At 29.2% G+C, this 27,854-nt stretch overlaps 1 protein-coding gene across 10 annotated transcripts in view; it reads right to left on the bottom strand.

The window, feature by feature from the left end:
- Positions 1-27,854, bottom strand: part of by (focal adhesion protein tensin) — a 352,917-nt gene that overhangs the window by 109,525 nt on the left and 215,538 nt on the right. The gene's annotated exons all lie outside the window — the stretch shown is intronic.

Below are 27,854 nucleotides of genomic sequence, written 5' to 3'. Positions count from 1 at the left end.
ACAATACCGCGAGTGTGGCAACCAAAAACATTTGTGAAGTGTACGGAGCAGATGTCATCAAAGTTCGACAGGTACGAAGATGGTTTGCAAAATTCCGATCTGGAGATTTTTCACTCATTGATAAACCACGTACCGGGCGGCCATTGAAGTCTGATGAAGACGAATTAAAAGTCATAATTGACACCAATCCACGTCTAACCATCAGAGAGATTGTGTCAATGATGGGAGTCAACCAAACAATCGCATTAAGACATTTGAAGCGTATGAAAATGGTTTCGCGGTGCGACGTTTGGATACCTCATCAATTGTCGGCTGCCAATTTATTGGATCGTGTTTCAACGCGCGTTGCTTTGAGTGCGAGACAAAAACATGAACCTTTTTTGCATCGTTTGGTGACGGGAGATGAGAAATGGGTCGTGTACAACAACGTGACAAGAAAAAGACATTGGACTATACCTGGACAAGCCCCATAAACAACTTCGAAGGCCGAAATCCATAAAAAAAGTTATACTTTGTGTTTGGTGGAATAATAAGGGTATTATGTAATTTGAACTCTTGGAACACGATAAGACAAGTACAGCAGAACGATATTGTCAGCATTTATCCAAATTGAACATGGTCCTTCAAAAGGATAGACCAGAATTGGTAAACAGAAAAGGGGCAGTGTTTCATCACGACAACGCGCGACCACATGTGGCTATGATGACCCAACACAAGCTAAATGAGTTAAATTGGGATGTTATCAAGCATCCACTGTATTTTCCAGATCTTGCTCTTTCTGAATTTTATTTATTCCGATCACTGCAAAAAAAATTTAAATGATGAAAAAAATTATTCAATAGAGCAGGTAAAAACATCCCTTACTTCATTTTTCGCATCAAAATCCACGGAATTTTATACTACTGTTATTAATAAGCTGATAGAAAGATGGGAGAATGTTATAAGAACTGATGGAAATTATATAATTTATTAAATAAATAATACACAAGAAAAAAAAAATTAAAAAAATATATGTAAAAAACGGTCAAAACTTTTGCATCAACCCAATATATACAATTACTACGAAAATTACACCAAGTTAATGAATTATTAATAAAGGTTGATTGGAGTATCACAAATGTTATTTTCTATAAAACTTAGACCTTAGACGGAGAAAAGTTTTATTTCGTTGCCTTCTTAGTAGCGTTCATAAGTAATACCAACTCTACATCAAATTATTCCTTTAAGTTGTGTGGACTCACGGCTAACTTTCTGTAACACAGCCTTTTCTCCACGGTGAGTGAACAAGAAAGTACGTGTTCACAAAGTTTCTCAAAGCTTTACTTAAATAATTTATTACGAAGATCCTCTTACATAACAAATGTGTACATGGAACATAATTCTCAAATAAAAGGCGTAAAAGCAAAGAGTTTGGTATACAAAAGAGTTTAATCTAACAATGTGTATTTATATTTTTATATGTATATTTATATATATATATATATATATATATATATATATATATATATATATATATATATATATACAGTATCTACTCAATGAATTAGGGCCACCCATTATTTTTTTTAATACTCTGAAATCTTTTGGATTATTATATTTATTTTACATAAATACTTTAAGTTTTCTATTGATATCTAATATCATGTATATTACTTTCAATAACATGTAAAATATACCTGGATTATTTAACCCTTTACAAAATTTCAAACCCTTTTTCTGAGAAAGGTCCCTAATTAGCACAGGTAGACAGATAGTTGAAAGTTCAAAAAATAGTCCTATCTCATTTATTAGTGAAGTTTCTTGAGTTTTGGTTGTTGTTTTGTTCAAAGAGGTTATATAGTTATCGTGTCTTGTGAAAAAAACTTAATTTTTAATTTTAGTTCATAAAATATAATTTTTTTTTGTAAACACAAGTGTTTTTTTTGAAAAGGACGAAATGGGAAAAAGTAAAGACATTTCTGAGGAAAAAAAGTCTAGTGTTATAGTGCTACTGAAATTAGGAATACTATCTAATAGAGAAATTTCAAAAAAAGAAAACGTTTCTCGTCAAACAGTGGACAGAATTTCAAAATCAATAAAAAATCAGTCACCCGCCACCAGCAATCGGCGAAAGAACTGTCGTAGGATTAGAAAAACAACACCGAGGACTGATCGAAAAATCGTTCAAAGTACCTTAGAAAACCGTAGTGCATCAGCAAAAACATTAAAAATAAAATTGGAAGAAGAGGGTATAAATATATCGGTATCAACACTGAGGCGACGTTTTTACGAAGTAAATCTGAAATGCAGGCGCCCTGTAAAAGTACCAAAATTGACACCACGAATGAAAGCGGATCGATTAAAATGGGCCAGGCTACATAGAAATTACTCGGTAGATGATTGGAAAAAGGTATTTATTTAAACTGAATTTTCAACATATCATTTTAGTAAATAAACTTATATGTTTGAATTAAACTTAAATTTTCATTATTTTTCAGGTCATCTTTAGTGATGAGTGCCGGTTAGAAGCCGTGACAGAGAGCCGTCGATTCATCAGGAGAACACCAATGGAACGTTACAATGAGGCCTGTGTGATAAAAGTTATCAAACACCCCCCTGCAACAATGATATGGTCATGTATTATTAACAATTTACCTGGGCCGTTGTTTTTCGTGGAAGGAACAATGAACCAAAATTCCTATAAGCAGGTCCTCGAACGAATTTTATTGCCCTTCTACCACACTCGACCCAACAGAAGGTCCATACACCTTCATGCAGGATGGGGCACCTTGCCACCGGGCTAAATCAATAATAAAATTTTTGTCTAACAAAAATCTGCCTTTGCTCCCCTGGCCTGGAAATTCTCCGGACCTTAATCCTATAGAAAACGTATGGATCATGTTAAAAAATAAGGTATACTCATTTCCAAATCCGACAGTAGACTGTCTAAAAAAAAATATTCAAAAAATTTGGTCAGAAGACGAAGAAATAAAAAACATGATAAAACAGTGCATTTTAAGTATGCCAAAAACAATTGAGGCAGTTATTTCTGCCAAAGGTGGAAATACTAAATACTAACTATATTTATATGAAAAAATATGCGTAATTTAAGCGTAATAAAGTGTTCATGTGTAAATAAAATTCAATGTTGTTTTATTCAAGGTTTTCTCTGAGTTATTCCTGTTTGAATTGAGAAATTGCGCGAAATTCTGCGTGGCCCTAATTCATTGAGTAGATACTGTATATAACGTGGTAAATAATATGTAAAGTGGGTGTATAATAATAAAATAAACAATGTGTGGCTTTGTAATTAAAGTTTATAATTAAAGTTTATTCTAAATTTATCTTTATAATATTTTCTATCTACCTGTCTGATTCTGACAGTTCAGAATTTTATATTTTTTCTATCTGATGTCTTTTATTCCGTGCGACGCATGCGACATCTGGTGGTAGAACTGTTTTATGTAGGTACTATTTGTACCTAGGTATTTTATTACATATATATATATATATATATATATATATATATATATATATATATATATATATATATATATATATATATATATACAATATATATATATATATATATATATATATATATATATATTTATATATATAAATGTATATATAAATATATATATATATATATATATATATATATATATATATATATATATATATATATATATATTATATATATATTTATATATATATATATATATATATATATATATATATATATATATATATATATATATATATATATATATATATATATATATATATATATATATATATATATATATATATATATATATATATATATATATATATATATATATATATATATATATATATATATATATATATATATATATATATATATATATATATATATATATATATATATATATATATATATATATATATATATATATATATATATATATATATATATATATGTATATATATATATATATATATATGTAATAAAATAACTAGGTACCTACCTATACATTTTATTAAGTACCTACAAATAGTACCTACATAAAGCAGTTCTACCAACAGATGTCGCATGCGTCACTCAGAAGAAAACAAAAGACTTCCGATAATATTATTAACTGTCAGAATCATATAGATATAAAAATTATTGTAAAGATTAATTAAGAATAAACTTTTATTGTCGTTTCTTTAATTACAAAGCAACACATTGTTTATTTTATTATTATACACCCACTTTACATATTATTTACACTTAATTTTCAAAAGGAAAATATTACCACGTTATAAAACGACAATTTTGTTAATCAAAAATAAAGAAACAAAATAAAAATAAAAATGGATACTGCTTCTCAAACATTACAAAACTTACTAGAAAAATTAATACAAAATGCTCAGGTAAGCAAACATCAAAATTTAAAAGATATTTCAGAGAAGTTCATCATTGAAAAATTTACAAGCAAAAATCCTAATGCAAACCAGTGGATGGATATTTTTGAAAAAGAATGTATACGTTTTGAGGTGACAACGGATGAGAAAAAAATTTAAATATTAAGATTGTTTATGGATAAAAGTTGTGAAGATTGGTACAGTTCGATGATGATAAAATTTTCCATGAACTCAGAATGGATAGTATGGAAAAACAACTTTTGTAAAACATTTACAAACAAGGGATGGAACCATGTAATGTTTGCATTATCTTTTAAATATAACGACGGTTCCTTGTTAGACTATGCCATAAGGAAGGAAAAACTTTTGTTGGAGATGAGAAGAACGATCGACATGGGTATCTTAGTAGATCTTATTGTGGCTGGTTTACCAGAATTGATAATTAATAAGATTGATAGAGAAAAATTAGAAGATACAGTCGATTTATTCAATGAAGTAAAAAAACACGAAAACATTGTAAATAAAAAAAGGTTTTCGGATCAAAGAAGATATGGAAATCTAAGAACTAGTGGTAAAATTAAAGATAAAAGTCCATGTAAGATTTGTGAAAAATTAAATAAGGGAACTCGATATCACCCTGAAGTAACGTGCTGGTTTAGAACAAAGGAGGATGATAAGTTTAATAATAAAAATACTATCAGACATGTAAACAATTCAGTTATAGAAGCTAAGTTAAACGAAACCGATCAAAAAAACGAATAGTAACACCATTAATAAATGTCAAACTATTACTAAATGATCAAATTGAAATATTTGGAATTTACGATTCAGGTTCAAATGTTTCTCTAATAAATTCTAAGTTATTAAAACTAAAAGGAAAAGGAAACAATATGAATGAAGCAGATTTAGTAACAATTAATGGTGTTAAAAAGACAAACGGTTTGACGACTTTGAAAATAAAAATATTTGAATTGGAAAAAAACGTTGATGTATATATTATTGATGAAGAAAATTTCAAATATGATTTTTTGATAGGATTAGATATGATAAAAAAATTTAAACTAATCCAAAATGAAGACTTAAAAATAACACAAAGACAATGCTTGAAAAATGAAAATAAAAAGAAAGTAGAAAAAATTTCTACAAAATATAAAATTAAAAATAGTGAATTTAAAAATATCATAAATTATGGAAATCTTTACGGTTTTTTTCTCTCTTTCTCGATTTTGCATCGATTGAGGTCACCTCCACCCGCGGCTGTTATAAGAGTCCTGTAGACTCTTTTCAAGAAACTCTTTTATTATATATTTGTAAACCAAGCTACATATTTTAAAGCAAGCTAGTGATTTTTATCAGAAAGACCATCTCAATATCACAACGTTCGTCTCCAAAAAAAATTATAAAATAACTTACTAACCATCACGCCGCTTTCGTAGGAATAGGCAGAAAGTATAGAACGCTATGGCGTTATATTTTAGGTTATAATAAAGGACACTGGCAAGAACACAATAGATATTATCAGAAAAATAAATAAGATTAAATTAAAAAATCAAAAAGATGAAAATGAAAATAGTTTACAAATATGAACTATGTGAGTTATTCGTTTAAAAGAAGAAGGTACTTAGATAAGTTTTTTTTTAGTTAAATAAATTTAAATAAATAGATTAAAATGAAAGCAATCAAATATCAGATTGATTTTGACCAATAAAACTTAAATGATACATTGTAAGTTCATAATTAATCCTTGCTACTTTTTTTCTTCTTTTTGAATTACCTAACGTCCAAGTGACTCTGAAATCTAGCTACGGCTTATGCAACACCGTTTATCATGTCCCTACTCAGGCTATAACTTTATAAGTTTCATAGCCTATGCCTACTTGTGAGTGGATTTACTCTATATGTTTAAAGTTACTATAATTTCATGTAATTCATGAGTGAAAATTCTAGGCAAAAACACTCGCTAATCCTTGCTACTGGAAACATTCCCCTTTTAAGTAGTGTCTGTTGAAATCACATTTACTACAAACATATAACAGCATTCTGCAAAAGTTGGAGAAATAACGCATTATGCATATATTTTGGACTCCAGAATTCCCTAGTAGCTACGCTGAACTCTCGTTGGTCATTTGTAGGAATTCCAAACAAAGGCACATTTCAAGAGTAGCGCGTTCCGCAGGTCTGTAGCGGGTATCAGGAACATATTTACAGGATATTTATAGTTCGGTGTGAAATCAGAGGACGAGACGGTTCGTGTTTAGTGTTTAGAATTCGTCTGCACGTGGCACATGGTAACGCTCTCCTTGCTTATTAGTTCAGGTATGTAATAAATTCTACATAGAGTGGTCAACGCTTTCCAGAATGATTATTAGATTTTTTTATTATTTTTCTTTTAATCCCAACATAGATGAAGAAGAATATGGAAGTCTGGGCATTTACAAGGCTTACGACCGTCATAGGCTGGGGGTTAAATGATCACTTATGACGGTCGTAAGCCCCGAGAATGCCCAGACTTCCATATTCTTGTTCATCTATGTTAAGATATCAAAAAATAATACGAAAAATAACTCCTATAATTGGAGATAATCCAAGTATTTGGACACACTCAAAATAATGTATTAGAAAAAACCGTTTATTTCATAAATACGCATCCACGGACATAGTATTTTACTATAGGTGAAACATCTATTGTTTTCTTATGAAAGAAGATGGTAGTCTGAGCATTCCAGGGCTTACGACCTGGCATTTGGCTGGCTTACACAGTTTCTGCGAAATATCACAGGGTGTCACAAATTCATTTTAATTAAGATGAATTTTGATTTAATTTCTCGACTACATGGCACATTTTTGGCTCTTCTGAAAAATACAGAAATTGACATTCGCGCTTGGCCCTTTAGGCAACTAAATTATATCAACTTTTTCAAAAATAAAAAAAACTCCCTCATAACCTTAATATTACCGTCTTCTCACTCTAAACTAGAATAAGACAAGATAAGCATAATTATTCCATATGATTGGATTATTTTACAATCAAAAAGTACTTAAGTAAAAAGTAAGAAACAGCGAAACATTATTATTGTCACAAAAAAGACATAATATACATTCCAATATTTTTTAAAGCGACTAGATTGACAGTAGCTAGTTACACTACTGTCTACCAGCGACGTGCATTCCACATAGGCAGAAAAGCAGTGCCTACCCAAACATTTCACATGCTTTAGAAGAAAAAAAAACGGAAACTATCCTACCTTATTAAATAGTGCTTACTGGCTCTTCTGATTTCAAACTATGTACGTCACTAAAATTTACGATTTTTCTTTACTTTCGTAAATGTGAGTATTTATAAGCTTTACGTTCATATACGTACATATTACATGCGTAAACTCAATAAAAAACATTAGTACATATTCAAAATTTCAATAGATGTCGTAAAAATAAGATTTATTTCTGACACAAATCCTAAAAATATGTATTTTCCTCGTGATACGACCGATCTTTGACCCGAGGTTAACATCCCAAATGTTCTATAAAACTATGTCAAATAGTCTCACAATAATAATATCAATAACCCAGAGACACATTTATCGGAAAGAAGTTAAATATCGATAAATACAGCTTAATAAACACATTTTTTAAAGTCTCGAATATTCGTGAGCGGTGCTGATAACCTTGTGAAATTGGGTAATAAAAATGCTAATCTTGTCAGTACAAATAAATGGCTGGAGTTATTTCTGGAAAATACTTCATTAAAACCAATGTTTAGTATTCCAACACAAATCCGCTATCAATATAAACTGCTGTCAGATGAAATTAAACCTGCAGCGTGCGTTAAACGTAAATATTTACAACTTGCTTGAGAAAAGTTACCGAACGGTTATAATTAATTAACAAATGTCTTATGCCCGTATTTGTAAGTAGTGTTTAACGGCTGATTTTCAGTGTACTGTATCTAAGTTTCAATGTAAAATAGCCACAAAAACCCCACCTTATTCTATCTTCAAACTGTTCTCGCTGGGAATCGAACCAGGACCTCCGGCTCGGTGGCTTATCTCTCTAACTACAACACTATGGAGGCGGACAAAAGATAACCAGTAATTTTATGTACGAACATTTTAATTTAATAAAGTTGGTCTAATTTAAAATATATCTACATTCAAAATATGTATGTAATAAAAACCTGCATGTAATAAAAATGTTTTTTTTTCAAAATCTTATATCTCTTAAAGAAATAGTTCATGGATTGCTCTGAAATTTTGACACAACGTTACATTTAAATTACGTCTGTTTTTATCTGTAACTGATGTTTTTACCTTTAACAAGAAAAAATATTGTAAAAAAAAACAGTTTTTATGACTTAAAATCTGTTTTAAAAAAAGCAGTTTTTATGACCTCGATAATAACGCCATCTATTGAACGTATCTATTGAACACATAGAATAATAAAAATCGTTCATGGTGGACAGTATTCTTCTTGGCAGCTGCTGTCATTTAGCATTTTCAATGTCTTTGATCGCATTGTTGTTACAAAGATTTTTAATAATTTTTATTCCTTCACAAGCATTGTGAAATTAAACATATGCATAAAAATCAAATGCTTTATTTTTTCCATTTATCCAGATTGAGTCACATCCCCGGTTGCGGCTAGTTTTTAAATTATTAACTGGTCTTAATATAAGTTATAAAATACAAAATAAATTATATGAGATTATATTATAACATTGATCATTTAATTACAGTGTTACTAATATTAGTATTTGTACTGCTATTAATAACATGTTAGAACCATATGCCTTGCCACTAAATACAGGAAGATGAAACCGTTTACTTCACTGTGAGGTTCATACTAAAAATAATACGTTTATTTTAAACAAACTAAATGGTATATCTGATATGAAAAAACATTCACCAAGTAAAAATGTTTGGGTTCAGAATTAGAAGCTTTTATTCCATGCTTCTAGAGAAAAAATATTACCCGAACTTATTTATATATTTAGTATAGTTATGCGGTATAAGCTATTCGTTTAGAATAGTGGTCATCAAACTGCGGCTCGAGAGCTGCATTCAGCTCTCTGGCCCTTCAAAATCGGTACAAATTATCATAATTATCATATCATTTTTAGTTCCAGTAGCACAGACCAGAAACAAAGCATTATTAAAAATCCCTAAAACGCATACCAAGATTCATTTTTAAATCGAGCCTGCGATATGTGCAATGAAATACTTTATCAAATGGACATCAATTATGTTTCTTTTAAAACGTTTTAAGAGAAATATTGTCGATGTCTATTTGACGATTATTTGATTAAGAAATGTAAGTTATAATATTATTTAGTTTTATTTACGTACATGACAGTTTTTTATACATACTTTTAAGTGAAAACCTGTTCTTGAAATTTTATTTAATTATATTTTGCAATTTTTTGTAAAATAAAACAAAAACTTCACAGTTTTTTCCACATGTATTTTATTTCGCCTGTAATAAGGTCTCGTCAGACTGATAAGTGGACAATATGATGATGTCGGTAACGACGAAACCCGGTCAATGGTTAAATAAAACATATGTGGAAAACACCATATAGATGTTGTGTTATTTCATATATAGATGGTCGATACAATTTTAACGTTTAACTGGCTCATGTTGTTCCCGGGTAAACGTAATTATAATCAGTTTGAAGATTACTGTAATATCTGTATTTTTAGCAATTTTGTTAACTGTATGGAATATACATACTGTAATAACCCAAAAGAGAAAAACAATATGATACTTAGGAGTAATTGCACCATACATTTGTCACTGCATACTTTGAGATATTAAGACAAGCAAGAAAATTACCATTGAGGTAATAATATTGTACCTAGGTATCCGTAATTCTGTCTTTTGACTTGAAGTGTGCTGTGTACCCACTGTGTGCTGTGTACCTTGTAGCAAATGTAAACATTTCCGGCCTTGTAGGCTGTAATATAATCGAACCTCGTTGGGCTTTCGTCTGAGTACTGAGCAAACAAAATATATAAAACAGATCGAGTTACGATTAAACAAAAATTAGATAATAATATAATCGTATAATAATAATATAACCGTAAAAATTGTACCTTATTTAATTGATCTAATTACTTAAATATTAAACAATAATCACTGTATGGTTTTAGAAAGTCAATCAAAGTGGTAATCAGTGCCAATTTTTACACTTATTTGTTTTAAGATAGAAAAAGCTCATTTATAATAAGTATAATTAGTTCATTATTTACCATTACTATAGAATTAAATGCGATTTTGATTAAGTTTAGTTTTTCAACGCCAATGTTCAATTCCATCTTCTTGGTTATTTATGGATTTGGCATTAATGTTGTGGAACATTATAATGATGTAAATAAATAGTAAATATTTTATATTTTAATACTACTTTTGCAGTTTATTAATGTATCATGACTAAATTTTAAATATTTAAGTCTACTAAAATGGTAACTATTATAAGTTTGAAAATGCCCTAACAAAGCAAAACAAGTGTCTTATAATTTATGATTTTAAGTTTTATAAATATTTTTTTTAGTAGACCCAAAGTTGTGTTTCTTTTTGATATTATTTATTGATTCGGCATCAACTTTGTGGAATGATATGATTATTTTATTAAATTTAAACACTTGAATATACCACTTTATCGAGTTTTAATTTTATTTACGACTTTGTTTGAAAACATCTGTCGTTTTTGAAACTAGTCGTAAATAATAATAAAAGTGTTTAATTTTAATAAAATTTCATTTTGTTGTTTAATGTATAAATATGGAGTTTTGCAAAATAAACACCACTCAAAAAAAAATCATGACTAATTCCGATAAAATCTGTAGTTCTCAAAACAAGTCATGTTTACATTAATAAACTCAAAAAGTAGTCTTATCAAGTGTTTTATTTTAGTATTCAAAACATTTGCTTCGAGTTATCGTCGTGTGACCAGTCAAAATAATTCGTTGAAAAATAATAACATCAATCCGTCCAAAATAGACATTGCGTGATTCGTGGTTCGAGTAATGTGAGTTTAATGTAAATCTGATGACAGTATTGCATTGAACGCTAAATAAATTGTAATATTAGTCATTTCTATATTCGCCGAGTTTCTTGTAAACTTGTGCAAAAGTTTCTGGAGAATATCAACCAGTTAGCGTAAAATACCACATGGCTGTGGTTTGAATTGAATCATCGCGAGAGGGAATTTCTTTGATATGCTTATTAATTTAGAATACATGTGTTATTTTTCAACATCTGCATTTATGTAGGTTAAAGGAAGTCGACTTTACCTTTTTTATTGGATGCAGCGGATACAAAAATCATAACACGATGGTTTGAACATTCACACACATTTTTTTACAGAAAAAAACAATAAATTACATCAAAACAATTAAAGACAGTAAAACAAAATTATGTGTAGTTACAAATAGAAGAAAAGAAAGACCGAGAAAAACGAATTGGGATAATCAAGTATTTCAAATATTGAGAGTGGTCAAGTCAGGAGTTGGAATAATATATATATATATATATATATATATATATATATATATATATATATATATATATATATATATATATATATATATATATATATATATATATATATATATATATGTATATATATATATATATATATATATATATATACATATATATATACATATATATATATATATATATATATATATATATATATATATATATATATATACATATATATATACATATTTATATACATATATATATACATATATATATACATATATATATATATATATATATATATATATATATATATATATATATATATATATATATATATATATATATATATATATATATATATATTATATTTATATATATATATATATATATATATATACATACATACATATATATATATATATATATATATATATATATATATATATATATATATATATATATATATATATATATATACTACTACTACTACTACTACTACTACCACCACGCCGTTTCCCCGCAGGGGTAGGCAGAGAGGATGGATATATATATATATATATATATATATATATATATATATATATATATATATATATATATATATATATATATATATATAAATAAATATGAGGAGATGCATGAATGTGGAACAGGCAAAGATTGCTTGTTAAGACAGAATAGTGTGATGTTCTATTCTCTCTGCCTACGCCTGCAAGGCAGCGACGTGATGGTTAGATAATTTTTTGAATATTATTAAAAAATGTCATTCGTAAGTCAGCAGTCAAAATAACAAATTTAAAAATTATAATACTTTGTTTCGATATCACCAAAAATGATTTATAAACAAGATAGTGCTGCTTACTTTATGATGTCATCCTATATATCGTTAAGTGCGGTTAAGAGATAAAAAAGAGAAACTAATACACTTACATTTCTTTCGTTCAATACAAAATTAATGTTTTTTTAATTTACTTTTTATTTTAATTAACTTACTTATTTAAATCACTATTTTTTATGAGACGAGATGATTACTTTAGAATGTATTTGTTTTTCATTAATATTTAAGAAAATAATGCGGCAATTGTGTCATATTTGTTATTTCTTTTTTCAGTGACATGACGTAATAGAAATGCTATCAATTTAATAAATGATCCATAAATAAAGTGTCACGATGTTTGAGTAATATGAAGTAATCCGTTTTTTTAACGAATGCGTTCACAATAATCAGTAACTTTCTTATTTTGTTCACATCGACTAATTCCATACAAATTAATTTAAAAAGTATTGTATTTAAAGTACTAAAGCCGTGAACATTCAAGGATTTATTTCCTCTTTTTAATCCTAGGAAAACCAAAAGGCTTGGAGGAAAAATCATTAACCCAACTAGCTACCAGCGAGGTTTCAATTCACAACCTAATTCAAGTCTTCATGTAACAGAACGTCTGTCGACAGTCGACAGTCCAGCTTCTCCTGAGGATTTTTACGTGGTTTCCTCCCAGCAATGAGCTAAAGGTGAGAAGTTCCTGATTGGTCCACACTAAAACTAGGAATGAAAATCCCTTCTTTTCCCAACACTGATTAAAATAAAACATGTTTTTTAACAAGAAGAAACAAAAATCTACTAAATGATCTTTAAACTTTCTATATAATAAGCAATGTATATAAGAAAGCAACTCCCTGAAAAAAAGCTTCATATAAAACTGTTAAAATGTAGATATTGGCTTGGATTTAAATCAATATAAAATAATATACCTACATATTTTCGTACAATCTTACGAAAACATAAAAACTTATCAACGTAATAAATGTATTAATGCGTTCGTGAGAAAAAAAATACCAAATGGATAATAAGATGTTTGAGATTTTCATAAAATTGAAACGCCATAAAGGCTTCAAACCCAGACAAGGCGATAAACGTATATACATACATATCTATGAATTCAGATAGCAGTACAATTTACAAAGATGACACTATCACGAACCAAAAATGAAATAAAACATGGTTAATGTAAATATATTTGGTCCTCGTAAACACTACTTTACGATTATTTCATAATAATACACGAGGAAATAATAAAATACATGTGGAGCTAAAAAACACAACTTTGTTTGGAGTAATATCCTTGCCATATACTGCCTATACTATGATTAACCAGCTGCATGACATACCTACATTAAATAGAACCCAGTCAGGGATCCAAAATTAATTAATTGAAAAATACTTTATGTAAAGCTATTTGTTTCTTGAATGTTTTTGGCAGATACTTTGTGGCACATTTTATAAACTTTATAAAATTAAACAACTTTGTTTTAACCACTTTTTTATTACAAGTACACTTTAACCTACCGGTTTCGACGAGAACCTTGTCATCATCAGGGTTTATCAAATTCTAAAACATTAAAATACTCATAATTAATTACATTCCCTTACCAAAAACACATCTTTGTAGGTCAAACTGTAATAATAATAAAAAAGTGAGAAATATCTTTTAAAATTTTATAAATTTTTTAAAGATATTTGTGTTATTGATTAGTTAGATTTTCTCATTTTCTGCCTTTAAACATGCTTCTTACATTGTGTTTTTTTTTATATCGCTATTTACCCGTTTATTGTTTTATATTTTACATTTTGCCCAGTATTAGTTTTGTTTTATTATTTTTTTACGTAGTTATTTTTAAGTCTAGTCAACCTTAATCCTTAAATGAGTCATGGAAAATACTCATCGGGAATATTATACATAAATATGACTTATGTATATAATATGTTTAAAAACACATATATACATCTTATAAGACTTATAGTCAGTAGGCACTGCTTTTATGCCTATATAAAATGCACGCTTCTGCTTATGAGTAATTGATACATAATGTCATGTTGATTCAAGGTCATATTGTCATTTTTCGTAGGTCCTGAGAGCTCCTTATGATGAATGTCTTGTTCGTCCGGTTCCAGTCATTGACACCGATCATCTCCTCCTATGTCCATTCGTCCTTCAGCCGATTGAGTCAATTTGCATAAATAAAGCCACCAATCGAATTTGTCACCAAAGACGTAACGGATGTCAGTTGTGACGTTTCAGATTTTGACATTTGCTCACTAGATGTTCACAAGTCAGTAGAGGCATTATTAAATGACTTGACTCTATGAATGTAAATATAAAAAAAAATTAAAATATATGTTGGCCGTTTTCGACTCTCTTTATGACTGAAAATCCGTACAGTGTTCCGTAAACTTTTTCTGTTCAAGGTACTCCCCCACCAAAGAAAAAAACTAAAGTGTAATTAATATTGATTTATTATCAAAAGTAATATAATGCGAAAACATAAATAATTTTTTCATCTCACCAATAGATGTCTCTAGTGAAGTTCTAGTGATTCGAGAACAATGTTTCAGAATTGGTTCATGTATATAGAACTTCCAGAATTTGAGTAGTGTGGTTGTAAATTATGGGTAGAATTGGTGAAAGTTACACGTGTGTAAAGTGATCACTTAAACCAGCCTATGACGGTCGTTAGCCCCATAAATGCCCAGACTTCCATATTCTTCTTCATCTTTGATGAGATATCAAAAAATAATATAAAAATGTATTATATATTATGTTTAATTGGAAAGTGATTCTTCTTAACTGAGCACAGACGATCAAATTTTCCTGCAAATGTTGATAAAGTTGTGTTATCTTCACAAAACTAGACTTTTTCCGAGGCACACCAACTAATCTTCACGGTACACCAGTGTGCCGCGGCACACACTTTGCGAAACACTGCATTAAATAAATGGTTTTACTTAACTTCGCACATGTTGAAAAAAATATGGTTGCCCGCAATTTATTATGGTGTACTAGTGTGTCCCTATTGTCATATAATTTGTCTTCGACTTGAGCTTTGATCTTTCCCTTTTCCCCTTTTCCTCCCTCCCGTCTCTCTTCCAGGTATTTCACTAACTTACAAATGTGAAATTTTGTAACTGGAATGGTACAAATAGCTGTTTTGTGTTACTCGTTAGTGTTTAGGATTTTATGTAACTATTCTGTTAAATTTCCAAATAAAATATGACTGATATCATTTGCACAAAAAAGCTTGCTTTAATCAAATGAAGCAATCAGCTCAAAAAAAGACATCAAGTAAATATTCACTCAGATAAAAAAAAAAAACAAAATGACATTTTGACACATCATTCAATAAGGTTTTTCAATTCGTCAACAGACATATTAACGATTCTCTAATTCAAAATTCGTGACCAGTGCTTTGGTCAAAAGTTATACACCCATCAATATCTTTTACATATCGCTCACTCCTTTCAACAATGTCATATATAAAAAATCGTTAATTTTCAGTTGTGCATGTTTTTGGAATGCCCAGAAAATGTACTTTATCCCAGCAAAAGCGGCATATTTTTAACTTAACATTTACCTGCTATAGGACACAAAGTGTTGTTTTTGCATTTTGAAGAAAAGGTATTGTTTAATTATTTTTTTAAATATACCAAATATTTTTCAAATGGAGAAAAACCATTCAGGTTTTACCTAAAAAGATCTGTTGCTCAGTAAAAAGTTCAATAAGTGGCTTGATATTTATTTTTAATACGTTTTATTATATTCTTAAAAAACAACTTTAAATATTAAAACTTTAAATACGATCTCCTGAAAAATCAGGTTTCTTGATATAAGACGTTGTTGAAAGGAATGAGCGATATCTCATTTAAGAGTATCTCTCTAAGGATTGGCCGGTAAAATCATGTATGATCGATCTGCGATGTCATGAGAAGATAATGGATGTAAAAGAAATGATTTTTGTGCGAATATTGATGCTCGTGAAGGCTAAAAATGACGGAGAGAGGTACGGCAATGTTGAATTTTTAAGCAGAGATGTCATAAGCTGGTAAAAAGAATTATTACAAGACGCATTAATATTGAGAAATACAGGAGTGTGACGTAAATAAATATACAATAGATTTTTATGCAATATTTTTATTATTAATAGTAGTAGGTAAATGGGGAAATTTTTGAACAGGTAGATGATTTTGTATATTTGGGAAGTTTTTCTACAGATGTAAAGATTGATAAAGATTTGGATAGGAGAGTGAATGCTGGAAACGGAGTAAATGGTGGATTGATATCAGTTTTAGGACTAAACACCCGTCAGTGAAAGCTAAACTTGCAGTACACAACGGAGTGTTGGTACCAACCCAAATGTATGGAAGTGAAGTATGGCGTTGTCAAAAGAAGTATGAAAGTAGACTTAATTCAGTCGAGATCCGATACTTCAGACGAATGTGCGGCAAAACGATGTATGATAGATGTTCATTGAAATTATAACAAGCAATAAGAAATTAGGTGCAATAAGTATTATCGATAACACTAAGACATGGTTTGGATAAATGAAATTAATAAGTGAAGAAATTAAGAAATAATAGTAAAACAAATTTATGAGGCAAATATAATTAAAAATAGCAGCAGAGGAAGACCGTCAAGTATGTCAAAAACTTGAAAGTGGTCAGAAGTCGGAAAAATCGGCGGGTATGTAGGTATGATGAGATGCATGAATGTGAAAAAGGCCCAGATTGTTTGCTAAAACAGAATGGGATGGCGTTCTAACCTCTCTGCCTACCCCTGCGTTCTATGTAACAATTATCAGGCAAACAGCATAATGAGTAGGTAGGTAGACATGCTTACGAAAATCGTCCAATTCTTTCAGTTTGAAACAAATCTTTTTACTTTTTTTAAGCAACGTCCCAAGCAGACAATTATTGGTAAATCGCATACTCAGATAAGTACTTAAATTATCGCAGGAAATTCTTAATGCAAGCCTTTGCCAGCTACAAGTAAACTCCCTGAAGGCCAAAGAAAGGAAATAATAAAAGGTTTCCAACACAAAACGAGCGATTAACGAAACACTTTATCATTTGGAGCTACACTCCCCGGACACTGGAGATGTACAATACTACAAATTGGCGGATGAGAAAACCATAATAATTATTCTTTGCCTCACGACTGTATGTAAAACACCAAAGGAAACATTATCTGAAAGACGGTTGTTGTAAAACACTCACGATATCCTATTCTACCATACACAGTTTTTATTTTCAAACTATCTGTACCCGGCCACGCGTTGATGTGGCTCAGTATAATTAAATAGAAAAAAAGAAGCAGAAAAAAATACACATTCTAAAACGCATAGTTTCACAATGCTTGTAAGTTATGAAAAAATTATAAAATCTTCGAAACAAATAAACCAATACTAAATAACAGCAACTGTCGAGAAGCACGCTCCCTGCCATCAGCAACATTTAGTATTGTGTATCACTGCAAATGATTAAATAAATTATATATTTATATCATATATATATATATATATATATATATATATATATATATATATATATATATATATATATATATATATATATATTTATACATATAAATATATATAAATATATACATATATATATATATATATATATATATATATATATATATATATATATATATATATATATATATATATATAAATACATTTACATACGCGCATCATCGAATGCAACTTTGTGTCAGAAATTAAGTTTCTTCGGAGAATTGAGATTTTGAAGAAACAAATATATTTGCATGTAGATATTTCTCGCGTCTCGTGCATTTCAGACAATATTATCATATCAAAACAGATGTAAAATGTTTTAAAATAACTTATTTATTTATGTTTCTACTAGCAATTTATAGACATTTAATAGCTAAACATGTAAAGCTGGTTTCTGCTTCAAATGTTTCCTTGTAAGAATTAAAAAAAAAAACAAGCGAACTTTGTGTTCCTGCACCGAAAGCTTGCATGGCCTTGGCAAAATCGGCTCCAAACAGGATTGTTACCTTACCTATAATATGTTAATTCATGTATAATCTAGTCAAGAAATATCCAGATATGAATCAAATGAAGGAGTCAGACATTCTAATATTGGCGCTCCCAACAATGTAAATATTGATTTTATTAATTGATTTGGCAGTCACTTTGTGGTATGAATATCCATTCGTGTTTTATCAAACTATTACTTTATAAATACCATTACTACTATCGTCAATATGGTGTTTGATAATTATATTGAATGCATCGAAACACGTGTGATAATAAATTTTAAGAAAAAGTGGTGTTTATCAAGTAAAAGTTTATTTAAAAAATATAAATGAATATTTTTTAAATCAAATACTATACTATACGACGTATATAACTTTTTACCGCGTTCACTCAAATTTTAAACGTTATTTTTTTTAAACTGTTAATCGCATCTGAAAAGTAAACTGTGTGTTTGAGAATGATTAAATTTTGACTGATATAAAGTAAAATCAATTTTTTATTGTTTTATTTTTATCTTAAAAAATAACAAGTTATACTAATAACTCTATAATTTCTGTAAGTAGAAAGACACAGGTATACAATTTAGGTCAATTGTAAAGTGTGCTTGAGGTGATTTCTCAAGACAACGGTGCTATATAATTTTTTAATGCATAACTAAGCTCATGCTCGTTCAAAAAGTGTGCATAAAAATTCTGAAATTCTGCAAAAAACATAAGCTACGACAGTTAGTCAGGAGAGCGACGATATGTCGTCGTATGATATATTAATAAAACCAGAGGTTATATTGGCAACTTTTTAATAAATTCATTAAATTGATCAAACGATAGCGTTTTGGCGACTATGATGAATCGGTTCTGCATTTCTCAGTTACCCGCGACTCGAGGCAAATTAACCGCATTTTTCGGTTATATTTAAGGCAGCTAATCAAAAATTGAGCAGGGTAAAAAATGATAATTGATGGTCTCCTCCTGCCGGGCTGAAGCCGCGCCATCGGCAAGAGTCTCCGCACGATATAGGTCACTTAGGAGCACCTTACCTGCAAACAGGTTTTGCTTTTCAGGATATTTTGTATTTTTACGGCATCCTTTTTGTTTGCTTTGCTCTCAACATGCCGGCGTTATTTAGCGGCGGCAAAGGGAAAAACGGCCGTTTACAAATTATACTAATGTCTAAATAAATCGACCTTGTCCTTCGGCCACAAAATTTTAATTTAATTTTATTTGTTCGGGAATTGTACAGCTTTACATTTTAAAAAGTATATTATAAACAATAGTTACATTAACAATAATAAACATTACATTTCATTAGCAAAAATAGTTACATTAATAAAAATAAAACCAATTTAACAATTCCACATTTATGTTACAATAACTATTAAAAACATTAAGAGATAAAAAAGGGTATGGTATAAAAAATAGATTTTGCAGGAAAGAGAATCAAATGAGAGGAATTAATGGGAGTAATGATAAAAGGACCCAATGCTAATAATAAATAAACAAAAATGCTCAGTTGATAAAGAGCTATTTTTGTGAAAAATCACCTCAGCGGCTCTTGACAATTTATAGTAATTTTATCACTTAAAACGTCACACAACATTTTGAGTATGGCCAAAAGCTTACCCCTAAAATGGGTTTTCTGCATTGAGAAGTTATTTTTACATTTTTTGACGTCTCAACATGGATGCAGAAGAATATGGACATATATAAGCTGGTTTAGTGATCATAATGATATATGTAGTAGTTACAAAAATTTGAGTAGTGTGGTTGTCAATCTTGGGTAGAACGGTGAATGTTGCACGTGTGTAAAGTGATCCCAAAGTGTCAAAAAAAAAACACAAAAATCAGCACCACCATAGAATAAAAATGTTCGGCAGAAAGGAGAAAAATTACAGTATTTTCAGCTTAAAATCAAAAGTTGGAATATCTATAAAATGTTTTTTTTTAATATTTAAGGAACGAGATAGAAACAATGCGAATAAACAAAATACATTATGTAATGTTGTTTGTTTCGTTATCTTTGTGTCTGGCATTTGTTTTAACATCGCCATTATTTCGAGACATTTAATCGATAAGATAATGGAAGCGTAAATGCGTTAATGCGTCGACGAAGAATTTACGATAAGTTATTATACAATTCTGGCGATATTTGTGCAGTTCTTTTTTTATTAAATGAAATTACAAAAAAATATGGTCCGACGACATTGCCGATGTGGGGGGTAGAAACTGGCAGCAAACAGCAACCTACCGAAGGAAATGTAAGGATACGGAAGAGGCCTATATCCAGCAGTGGAGATCATAAGGCTAGGGAGGACGAATACCTGTCGTAGGCTGGTTAAGTGATACTTCATTTCTACCCCTGATTGACAACTATTACACTTCTCAAATTTTTTAACCCCTAGATATATTGAGCAATCTCGTGACACAGTACATATGAGCTCATAACAACTATCTACGTTCGATTAAAATATTTTTCTTCATGTATATTGAGATGTAAAAAAATGTAAAAATAACTCCTATGTGGAGATAATCCAGATTTGCGAACAAGTATTTGGACACACTTAAAATGTTATAAGTAAAATCAATTAAGAGTCATTATATGTATTATTTATTTTATTTTATTGAATATAATTACTTTTTTATACAATTCAATACAATTTCTATATATTTCTACTTAAACGTAATACAATTTTATAATTTTAGTTGTGCTGAGCCTTAGTTCAACTAAAGAGACTGAGCTCTTTTGCTTGGAGAGGAAGAGTACGAATAATTATTATTTCGTAATACATATATTAAAATTTTTAATTATTCAAAGATATATCCTTACTGGGTTTTCCCATGCCGTGTATTAGATACTTGAATACTTAAAAGTTATATACAGAATTAAATATATTTTATTTTCATTGTATTAAAAAGATATGTTATTCATACATAATTATTCAAACCATTAAACATTTTAAAATGTTATCTTCAGATCCCGCCCAAACTCCCATAAATCTTGATAGATAACGAGATAAATGTTCACACATACACATTTCTCAAACATGTTTCTAAGATTTAAGAACGTATCTGTATCGCTAAAAGAAAATATGCAAACTGTTTGACACGGTTAATTTATATAAGAGTTTGCCAATTAAAAATAATTTACAACATAAAGGCTTTTACTACCACTTGCGAGCCTCGAAAAGCTATCGAGAAATACATAAGAAATTAATTAACATACACGAGTGATGAAAATTGTAATGAAAAATTCCTGAATTATTGTTACGAAGATCGAAAAAGGCAAAATAGCTGTTACAAAAATAAATAGATGCCGTAGAATCATAATTCTTGATTTAATTTATATTAATTTATAGGAAAGATAGAAACTAAAGCGCACAAATAATGTTTATATGTTTTATTTTACAATGCTTGTGAAGCAACACAATAAAAAAACACAATACAAAAAAACATGAAACAAAAACAAAACAAAAACTTGAAAAAAAAACAATACAATCAAAAGCATTGCAAATGCTAAGTGACATCATCAATCAAGAAGCAAGATGTCGGTCATGAGAAATTTTTAGTATTACGTTTGTTGATTTTATTTTCAATAGATGGCGCTGCCATTTCTGTAAAAAAAAACTTGTTTTCAACAAATCATGTTTTTATCTGCGACAGTTTTTGTGTTTATATGTATAAAAAAAACGCGCGTATTCGAATGCAACGTTATGTCAAAATTTTAAGGCAATCGATCTAGGAGATTAAACATTTTGAATAAAAAGACATTTTCTTATTAATATGGATTATATATAGATAAATATAACCACGTATTCAAATACGTCGTTGTGTTAAAATTTCAAAGCAATCGGTGAATAGCTTTAGGAAATTTAAGATTTTGAACAAACACAGAGATACACTTTTTATTTATAAAAATAGGTGTAAAACACGCGCGTTATTTATTGAAATTCGAACTAATCGGTGAATGTTTGATATCTTATTTATACATATTGATAAAAAAGTTAAAAACAAAGGTAAATATTTGGTAAAATTAGATATACATTTATGCAATAGATAATTATTACATTGATATCGAAGCACAGTGCACACCTGCGGACAAACTTTCGGGATTTTTTTATTATTGGAAATTAATAATTTTAATGACCGTCGTCAAATGCTTAATGACTCGACTAAATGTTTGACGTCCAATGAGATTAACATATTTGTGTGTCGCAAGATGACAGATGGATTTAAACCATAATAATTATAACCAAACGCACATTAGGACCACTAACATAATTATGTGATTTTATTATTTAAAAACGACGTAAAATCGATTTCACTCGTAAAAATTTGGTCACTAATATTTAGTGAGATTTTCGAGTATTTATTTCTTTTAATCCGCCTTTATTTTTGTCCGCCTCCGTAGTGTAATAGTCAGCACGCTCGGCTACCGTTCTGGAGGTCCCGGGTTCGATTCCCAAGGGGGGTAAAATAAATATAAGTGATTTTTTCACTGCAGTATTTATTCAATATTACCCTGGACTGGTACCTGAAGCGGAAGGCTGATCACCTTTCCTTCATGTGTAAATGATCAAGATAACACTGCGTTTATATGACGTAGTGCCCTATGCACCATTGGGTGCGGATAAGGGTTTTTATTTTTATTTTTTTATTTCTTTTAAAATCAAGAACTTTATACATTTACCCCATTGGAGTCAAATAAAGATCAATCCAACCAATCAATCCTTTATTTTTAATATTTTACAAATGACACAAATAACCCATGCAAAAACATTACATACAGACATCACCTGTAAAATAAAATTAGCACATTGTGCCGAGATCCTGTTTATAAATAAAAATAGATGTAAAAAAAGGCAAAAAACCATACGTTTTTTTAAAAATAATTTTTATGAGACGTGCTTTCTGTATTTTTATTCGCTTATTAAATCACTCGATTGACCCCAACATTTAACCTCTCCAATTTTATTTGAATATCAATTTTTGAATAAATTAAGATGTCTTTCGGTCACTGATAACAAATCGCACATAATTACACTGTAAGTCGATTCAATTCAGTATTTTGATTTATCGCTTCATAAAATTTTCAACTCTTCCCTTGAATGATTACTTCAAAAATAAAAATAAAAATAAATAAATTAGAGGAATTCTTTCTCGTTTAATCATTAATATTGTTGATATATATAATTTGTCTTTAGTGTTTACAACAGGGTAGCATCGGGAATGTGATATTGTAATCCCAAAATCTTATACTAAGCATATCTTTACATTAATGCTGAAAGAAAAATCATAATCTCCAGCTGCGAACGAAATTGTTCATGGTTTGAGATTAATAACGAATAAAAATGCAATTATTATAAGAAAAATACACAGTTGACAGATGTCTTTGGACCTTAAAAATATTTACTATCAAAATTTGTTAATATTAATGATATGTCAATTTATTAAGTATTGCGATATTTGCTATTTCATTAATTTTAGTATGAAGGATAATACATAATTATACATCAACCGACATATTCATGATACCATCGAAAAAAAACTAAGATAACCAACTAACTAACCATCATGCCTCTTCTCCGCAGGGGTAGGCAGAGATAATAGAACGCCACACCACCCTGTCTTTGCAAACATTCTTCGGCTCTTCCTCATTCATTCATCTCCTCATATATGTAATACCCGCCGATTATTTCGACTCTTGACGGCCGCTTTCAAGTATTTGACATATCTGATTGTATTAAGTCTTCCTCGGTTTTCTCTCCTTTTTCTTACTACTTTTGCCTCATACATTTGTTTACCCGCTCTTTCCTCCCTCATACGTTCCACATGTCCAAACCATCTCAATACATCTTTCTTAATTTTATCGATAATGCTTATCTCAGCCTTGCGTTCTTTTCTTATTTCACCATTCGAACATCAGTCGTACATCGTTTTGCCGCACATTCATCTGAGGGATCGCTTTTCGACTGCATTCAGTCTGCTTTCATCCCTTTTTTTTGCCAACTCCATACTTCGCTTCCATATCTTAAATATCTGTTTTTAAATCAGTCAACAATTTCCAAAGAGTTTGTTTGGCTGTTCAAAAATGTTAAGCAATATATAACCAGGTGTTCTCGTTTCTAGAACGGTCCTAACAATCTATTGTTCTTTCTGGTTGGCGATAATATGCTCGTAAAATGGCAGAAACACCATAGTAAAATGCCTGAAAATAGATTTCAGTAAGGAATGTGCAAACTGGACTGCATACCGACCGTATAATTTCTGTAAGGCTTAAGAGTCTTTTAAAATAAATATTTTATTGGACTGCATACCGACCGTATAATTTCTATAAGGCTTACGAGTCTTTTAAATAAAATATTTTATTTATACTAAACCATAAATAAAACATTTTATTTAAAAGAAGATAAAATAATACATTCACGATTATTAAGGGTTATATTAGGGATGTGATTAACGGTTATTTGTTACTTTTCAGTTATCCGATTGGGATACCATTCGTTTCTATTTCTTGGTTTATATTTATATCAAGCTTAAGGCCCAGTATTCGTTACGTCGCAACTCAATTTTCTCTAAATCCAGGTAACATTTTTCCAAAGTAGATTTTTTCTTAAAACACTGTTTTTGCATGGAACAAAATAGGTTTTTCTTAGAAATATTAATATGGTTTTAAAAAGAAAAGAGTTATTGTTAGGTAATGAATTTAAAATAATATTTTATATATATTTATATATATATATATATATATATATATATATATATATATATATATATATATATATATATATATATATATATATATATATATATATATATATATATATATATATATATATATATATATATATATATATATATATATATATATATATATATATATATATATATATATATATGTATATATATATATATATATTTATATGTATATATATGTATATATATTCTATGTGTATATATTCTAAAAAACAAAACAATATTCAATACACATTCTTTAAACAAAATTGGGCGTCTTGTGACCTCTTCGGTGGTCTCCAGTGGAATGAATTCTGTGTTTGCAAATATCCTTTTAAGTTTTTTATGTCAAATTGTCAAAAAAGTTTTATACTAAAATTATGCTGTGCTTTGTGCACAAAAATTTTCGAAACCAACAGCCTAATTAAGTTATGGCTTATTTTAAAGAATACGTTATTTTATTCGATTTAAATTCGATCACCCATGTATACGTTTTATAACAGCGTAAGATTTGAAAGAATAAATTAGCGACATTAAAAATAATTTAGTAAAAGCAGTTTTGACTTGCAATTTTTAATACGAATAACCCACATTTTGAATAATAAATACAATAATTAGTGGAGGTAATTTTATAAAACTATTATACGGAATGATATAATAAAATTGTATGAAATTATTAAAATATACAGTTTATATCGACTGCACGAGGCTTGTATCACAATAAACTGCACAATAAATTATTATTCCAATTACCATAGGCCACTTTTCATATCCTAAATAATAATGAACTCAACCACTAAGAACCGTTTCATTAGATTGTATTTCTGCTTTCAAGCAATTTAATTAACTGCTTTTTATAAACGCATGTGATTTTTTTATGATCAGGAAGTCGTTGAAATAATCAATAATTAAAAAAAAAACATAAAAAGTAATTATAACGATGCGTGAACTCAAATGTATTAAAATAATCGCTTATCATAAAAAAGTATTAGAATAGTTTCAAGTTTTTTTTTCCAATTTCCGCCTAACGATAAAAAAATAAAATTAAAAGCAAAGCTTGACATTTTGGTGTAATAAAAACACAATATTGCTGTTTTAAAGGTCAGGGAATACGAATGTAACTCTAAAAGTAACAACTAAGGCACGACCACCCAGAAATACTAGAAATATTTACACATGCGATTTCTACGATACAATCTTAAAATAAAGAATAATTCATATTCGCGAAAGCGTTCATATGTGGGAATGATTGTCATTATTCATTTTGATATGCGGTTAACCCCAGGATGTCATATCATACTAAATACATCGTTATTGAAAATGATTCGAAGAAAATACAAATAGTCATATTAATTCGTTGTATTATTAAACCATGGATATAAATGTACTTATTTATAAATCACTGCCCACTTTTGTTTGGCTCCGTAATGCAGTGATAAGCGTATTTAGCTACATTGCCGGAGGTCTCGCGTTCGATTTCCGAGAGATGCAAAATAAATAACAAACTTGATTTTTCAGTTTAATATTTATTTAATAACATTCTGGACTGATACCTAAAGCACTGGACTGATTACGTCGTCTTCATATAATTAAATATCAAGATAATATTGCTTCATTACGATGCAGTGCCCTATGCACCATTGAGTGCAGATAATAATAGAATAAATAATTATTTGTTCGTTGAATAAACACGCATGTTTTTCCTTAAAAAACTTAATTTTTTATCTTTCCAATATTTTCATAATGCAGTGTCTTTTGCTCCAAATGGCGCATGTGTCGTAAAAGATAATTCCGTTGAAAGTACGTGCATTTTAAGTTTGTAAAATTAGATAGGGATATAACGCAGTCCTAATGAAATTAATTAATTATTTTTTATCACATTAAATTTAGTTTTACTTGGTAAATACCACTTTTCCTTAAAATCTGTTGTTACTAGTGTTTCGATGCATTCCGCATCATTTTTAAACACCGATTTTAAGAAATAATAGTATTTACTAAATAAAAATTAAATAAAAAATGGATAGATATTACTGCCTAATCAATTGACTGCCGAATCAATAAATGAAAACATTTAAATTAGTCATCTAAATTGATAAATTCATCAAAGCCTCCAAGTAAACATGTATTCTTACACATACTGTATTTTATATTTTATGCTGCAAAAAATTACACAGTCCGTATCGTTCTACAAACAAAACATTTGAAATGCGTTTATATCTTCGGATATATAAAAAGACGACCGTTAAAAGGGTGCCATTTGTGTCACGATTAACAAATTCTGTAGCGAGTGGACCATATATTTTACCAACTCGCCGAAAAAATTCCGAGAACGTCGACAAAAAAACAAAACATTCCGCAGAATCCGTAATATAATACAACGCGGGTCGGGTTCAAAGCCTGGCTCGATGATAATCGCAGCGTTTGTTTTAC

This window comes from Brachycentrus maculatus, unplaced genomic scaffold, assembly GCF_059751285.1.
Source record: "Brachycentrus maculatus isolate JH-2025_06_01 unplaced genomic scaffold, ASM5975128v1 h1tg000097l, whole genome shotgun sequence".
Classification (NCBI taxonomy): Eukaryota; Metazoa; Arthropoda; class Insecta; order Trichoptera; family Brachycentridae; genus Brachycentrus; species Brachycentrus maculatus.
This window is presented reverse-complemented; position numbering and strand designations above follow the sequence as displayed.